Consider the following 6,598-nt stretch of genomic DNA (forward strand, 5'->3'; position numbering starts at 1 on the left):
AAAAAAAATTTATTATCTTCTTTGTCCCCCCGCAAAAGCCTGTGTTCACCGCTTTTTTTTTTTTTTTTGCTAAGAGCACTTTCCAAGGATGCTACAGTGGCAAATTGCTCCTGAAGCAGCCACCTCATCCTCTGAAGAACTCCTAGCAAAGAGACTTTCCAAAAGATGATTTTCCTAAATTTCGGTTACAGACCACCAGAAGCTGGTGCAGAAGGGTGGCAGGCAGTTTTTCAGAACTAAAGTTAAGAAGCTTCACCAAGGCAGACTAAAACACTACTAGGAAGCAGCTATGGTTTCAAATCATTCTAGTTGATCCATGTATGTGTAAGTAGCCTGCATAATCTTCAGGTGAGAGACCAACTCTGTGCACCCCGGCCTCTGTTTAACACTTGTGGAAACCGCCAGCCTTAAATGAATTTGTAAGGATCTAGCGAAGCTCCTTGCGAGCGCTGTAAGAGCTGAGGTGTACAAAGTCGAAGCACTAAGGCTTCACAAAAAACTGATGAAAAGATTGCACATCTGGAAATCCTGAGCTGTTCCAAGGTCTGTGATAACTTTACTTGCTTGGTACCAACCAAGGTAAACCTCTGCAGCACAGGAGACACAGAGGCGGGTGCAAAAGCACATATTATTCCTTTATTCTAAGTTCTCCGACAGACAAGGAGTAGTATTTATCTGCAAAGGACAAGAAAAAAAAAGCATCCAACAGCTCCTCTTCCAAAATAATTACTCAGGAACAAGGCCGGCCCAGAGTATGCATGAAATACATGTTTCATATTCCTAACAGATTTCTTAAGTTTCCCCAAAATTAAACCCTATAACAATAGAAAGGAAAAGCTTTAACTGCAATACACCACGAGAAGAAAGATGTGTGAGGGCACGGCAAAGTCCTAGATCACAGTTACAGCACTGACTCACATTATCATTGTATTGAAAACATTAATCTTTAATGTCGATAGGAGAACAACGACTCAGATGATGGAAAAGTGGATTTGCATGATGCAGATCTAGTAGGTGCATTTTAATTTGCAGAGCTGGTGAAAGCATTGAGACAAGTAGTGGGGTGCCAAAACCAGCAATTTATTCTACAAAATGGTTTTATTGTAAATTGAGATGGTAGGTCAGCTGCAACAGAATAGTTCTGAAAGGATAAAATTAGAAAACATTTACATGTACATTTTAAGGGAAAGTTCAGGCTGTCGTTTTTGCCGGAACGACAGATTTCTTTGCCCTCACAGCAGAATACAGACTATCTTAGACTGGTTTGCATGACTGGAGCTTCAGCTGAGTGTTCAATTTAGAGGGAGCTGATACCCCTCCTCTTCAAGATGCCGTGGCTCCCAGGCACCTATCTCCCCTGCAATTTATTTTTCAAAACCCCAGTACTGTTTTTGGCAACTGTGCCTTAATCACTGCTTTTTTTTTTCCCCCCCAAGAAGTTAATCTAATTAACTTCTTGAAGTATATTCCCATACAAGAGAGAGCAAAAGATTCACCTATTCTGGCTTTCAGTTTTAACTATTACTAGCATGAAGGTGTAAGCTTTGGTCGGAAACCAACGCTGCTGCTAAATGCACCAAACTGGAGCTCTCCACATGCTGGAACATGCGGTTTGCTTGGTGGTGAGGAAACTGATATGCACCAGGTATGAGGCTAATGAAAGAGCTCCCATTTCTGTGCAAATTCCTAAAAATAGTTACGAAAATTCTCAGCGCTCTCCTCAGCTTTCAGAATGATGAGCTAAAAGTGGGTTCCAAAGTTTTGACTGAACAGAGCGTGCTCCTGGCCAGCACTCTTTCACAGCTCCAGTAGCCTGTCCCTCAATTGCCACTGCCCTCCTGGCACGCAGGGCGAGAAACATGTCCACTTAGCGCGGCTGTCTTGACTCAGAGCTGATCTGAACAGAACTGAAGGGGCCTGCGAGAGAAGCCAAAATATCTTGTTAGAGACCCTGGTAACGACGTATTACCAAATCCCTGCTGTGAGGCAGGACGGGGAAAGGCACTGTTTTTCCAATCCACTTCTGCACATTCTTGTTACCCGATTTCAACTTTGCTCAACAAAAGACAGGCAGTACCTTAGCGTGTTCTTCTATTTCTTCCTTGGTTTGGCAAATATTTTTTTACACCACGGATATTAAACACAAACAGCACAATACCTGCTGTTAAAGCAATAAAGACCAAGAATACATCAGAAATTCTTGCTTAGTTCCAAACGCCTCAGTTGTACTGGTTCTAAAATATAAAGCTCCAAGTAAAAAGTGTACATATTCCAGAATGAGGAGACCAAAGTCTTCCTCATGCTACAAGACTACCTCAGCACGTAAAACCAGGAGGTTTGCTGGACACATGAAAAAAACAACACCTACTGTAATGAAAAAGAGGGAATGTGCCTACTACTTTTCTTTTAGAATATTAAAACCAATGTAAAACATATAATGGAGCTGCTGTTCTTGTACCATGAGGTCATTACGAAGAAAGAGCTGTAAACCATCACTAGCTTTCAGGAGTTGCTGTTTCTACATATAATGTGAAGCACAATGTGTCCTAGGGACTTTTGGTTTGTTTTCCTGGTTAGTCATTTGCATGGAAATGAAGAAGTTGGATGTGAAAAATTCAGCAGTCATGATCTGACAGCGTGGCAGGAGATATTAGATAAAGAGAGCCTTCGTGCAGGCTGATAGGAACAAGTATCACAGCCTGAAGAGGAGCCTACGTTAGAGCCCAGCACAGCGCAGACAGGATGGAAATGTGTGCACCCAAACGAAGCTGGATCCGTTGCTAACAGTGCCTCTGCAAACCATCGAAAACTTCCCAGTGATGGAACAGAACAAGAGACAGAACTTACGAATTTGGGCCGACATCTTCCAGCGTCTCCTTTGCAGGCTGTATCTGTTTGAAAGCCCCAAGCATGTCCTGGAACTGAGAAAGGAGCTCTTCCAACCCCTGCATCTGGCAGAATTTAGAAGTCATCTGCCCGACTGTAACAGATTACAGATGCCAAGGCCACATTCATTAACTTCACCAGCAGCCGCATACTTGCAGCAGAGTCTCGTGCAGCTCTGGCTTGTCATTTCCTCAGCAAAGTGACAATTCTAGGTTAATTCTTGGCCCTTATCTCGTATGTATGGCCTACAGGAAGCAGCCTGCAAGAGTTTCTTCTGACCGATCTCAAATTGGCAAGAGAATTTAATCCTAGTGTAAACCTTTCTTTTTAATTTCTATTGCAGGAACTGCACACCGCTTATGTCTCAGGCAAATGAGAGACAAATGAGACTTCTGGTCTCTACAGCTGACAAACTCACAGCTGTCATGAGGCAGCACTACAGCAGATAACCGATTCACAGATGAATCGGAAAATTATTCACTGTGGAAGCGTCACAGAGTTAGGATTCAAGGCACACATAGCAAAATTTAACCTGCTAACTGGTCCCACTGGCTTCTGGGCAGGGAAAATTAGTCTGCACAGCACTGTAAGTGGCCATGGCCAACAGCAGACCCTTCTGGACTGATGGGAAAAGCTGAGAGCTGACAACAGCTTGTAACCAAAACAGCTTGGGAACCACTGACAGACAATCGAGAGCTCTGTATGTAGGCACTGAGTGTGCTGGATTAATATAGCATGAAGATTAAAGCATAGCTACAACTCCTAGCCTAGATAAAACTTGAAGATTAAAGATCACGTTGTAGGTGTGTAAAACATGTTACCACTCCTTTCGTTAGAAGCCAATCTAAAAATGTTTCCATTAGACACTGCTGTGATTACAAACATACAAAGTGATATTTTAATTCTCAAGGAAAAGGTGCTAGTGTACCAGGAGATGAGGCAGGACGGTTCAAAGACTGTCTCCCATTTTGTGTTATGCACCTGCCAGAAAGTTTGGCAACATTAACCCTGTGTTAATCTCATTTCTCAAATATTTAGGTGTAGAAGCTCTGATTATTTAAAAATACAGAGATGTTTTCATCTCTCAAAGATACATGATTATAGGTGTTTGTATACAACTACAGAAATCTGGCTAAATGAAAACAACCTGAAAAGAACCACCAAGAGTAAGAAAACAAACAGAAAGTGGGACACCACCTGTGTTTACTGAAGCTAAAGTATGTCAAACTGCCCTGATAATGTATTTTTCAGAAAAAGAGGAAATGCCACATATGATGAGAACTTCATTAAAATGTTTGAATAACAGGACATATGAAGCTACTAGTGAAAACAAGGTGATGAATAGACAAACTGCAGCTAAGGAGCCAGCTGAAAAGCAGCAACTCATGTACTTGAAATAACAGGTTAAAGAATTTACCTGCAAAGTGCCGTAAGGACTTGTTTTAGCAATGATCTCTGAGTGTTTCCGTGAAGACACTGGCTCAAGAAATGCTGATGAAAAGGTTAAGATGGATCATCAGCACAACACCTAAAACCAAATGACTGAGAATTGAAGCCTGAGGAACAGAATGGAATTCGCAGGAAATCCAACAGTATGAAATTAAAACCTCAGCATTATATACTAGGGAGCTAGTAATGGACTTGACCTATAAGCTGGAAGCTAATTAGTTAAAAGTGACTTTGGAGAAAGATCTCCACCCTGTTGTCTTAAATTGAACAGCTAACTGAAAGGCCCACAGAACAACCAGACTATTTTAAAACCTTGCTTTTTGTCAGGTATTTGTCAATGTCTGTTTTAACCTCCTGCAAGATTCTGCAGAGGTTTTTTGGTGTTTTTTCTTCTCTGTACAGCTCCCCCTTAATGTGTCTGTAAAGTAAACTACACTTAGATCTTTTCAGAGCATCTGACTTAACCAGACGACGTTTCAGCTAGAAACATGTACCAGCTAGAACTGATAGGGCATACATTAAGTACACTGATCAGCAAGACGGTTCGTAATCTCAGGATCTAATTAAAAGAGGAGATTACAATAATCAGGGCGGTATGTAAATCGTCGATCTGATGCCACTGACTGGTTTTGTGCAACAGCTAGAAGACGTTTCTTGAAGCCATTTACAGATACGTAAAGAAGAGAGATGTCATTTTCTTAAAAGACTCTGAACCTTTCTACACAACTGAAGTTTGCTGGCTCCAACAAATACCATGTTTGATGAACCAGTCAAACTTTTAAATTTTATCTGGGAAGAATTTAGAACAGTAACTTTGCACCATTCTGGTGCCGAACAGGCAAAGAGCTTCAGGAACACAATCAGGTACAATATTCTGTCTGCTCTTTATTCCTAACGACATGCAAGAATCTCCACACATTTTCATAGGCTGTATTTCTCCCCCCTACACATACACCTCAAAGCTTGTTTTCCCTAGCCCTGACAGAGTTTTTCAAGTTTTGGTGTGATCATTTGAAGTCAGCTCTTTCAGAGGACAGAACGTTACCATTCATTACTTCAAAGGACCCAGATTTAACTTGTTGCTTTTTTGAAGCTGCAGCGCAAAGTATAAACTTTATGTGCCCTAATATAGCTTTCACTCGGTTGAATAAGCAAACCAGATAAATGCCACTTTCCCCAGCCTCCAGCACTTTGAACTTTTCATTGCAGGAATCTCACATTAGTGTTCCATATCACACGTAAAAGCAGATTTTCTGATGGTACTTAAAACAGAGGCTCATTCAACAACACGAGAAGTAACTGCTAAAAGGTCTTGTTATATACCGAATTACATTCACTCTCATAATAAAAATTAATGTGCGACCTTCACTAGACAGAATGTATTGAGATATTTCACAACAGATTCACTGCCCTGCAATTTCTGTTTTTCACCAGTTCTCTGAAAAAGCACATGGTCAAACTATTAGACTGCCAGTTTAACAGCTGTTTGCCCTAAAAGCGCATGCTAGAGGCATTTGTGCCATCAACATATGAGCAAATCTCTGTTTGGGCTTTACTTACTAGAATAAAAGCAACAAGTGAATTCCTAGTCCTCTTCGTATCCCCACCTGGGCAAGCCCCATGGAGTGTAATCAGATTATACTGTGTGGACTGATGTGTTACACCCCCGAGGCACATATTCAAATTTAACCGCTTTTTCCGTGACAGTGTTCGTGCATAATTTTTAGGGGATCTTAACACCTTCTTTACACTTTTGCTCCATGCAAATTCAAGTTAAACTCATCCCAAATTTCTCAGTGCAGAAAAGCCATTACATGACCATTCTGCATAATAAAAAGCGAGCCTTCAGTTTTATAGTCTTTGGCCTTTAACAGCAGTACAAATGAATGACACAAAACAAACAAAAAATTGAACATTAAAAATCTTCCAAGTACTGCAAATTGCCAAAAAATATCCATAAAGTACTTTTATTTGTCATGTGGCAGCAACCTTCTAGTTTAAACTAATTCCAAACAGCTGTTTTTTCTTGTTTTACCATGGCTACCCATAGCATTTCAGTCTTCACTTTCAGAAGCACATGAAACTTTTAAAAAATATACATCAAAAAGTCTACTCAAGCCAACTTCGCGGATTAGTAACAAAAGCAAAAGTCTCCATGCCCCTTTTGGTGGCACCACATGAAAGAAGTATCAAGAAAAACGGCATGGGTTTTGTATCCGTATACCAAAATGTTCTAGTACGGTACAAGATTTTTTTGGTTGCA

The sequence above is a fragment of the Egretta garzetta genome, unplaced genomic scaffold (assembly GCF_000687185.1).
Source record: "Egretta garzetta isolate BGI_Z169 unplaced genomic scaffold, ASM68718v1 scaffold307, whole genome shotgun sequence".
In the NCBI taxonomy this organism is placed as follows: domain Eukaryota; kingdom Metazoa; phylum Chordata; class Aves; order Pelecaniformes; family Ardeidae; genus Egretta; species Egretta garzetta.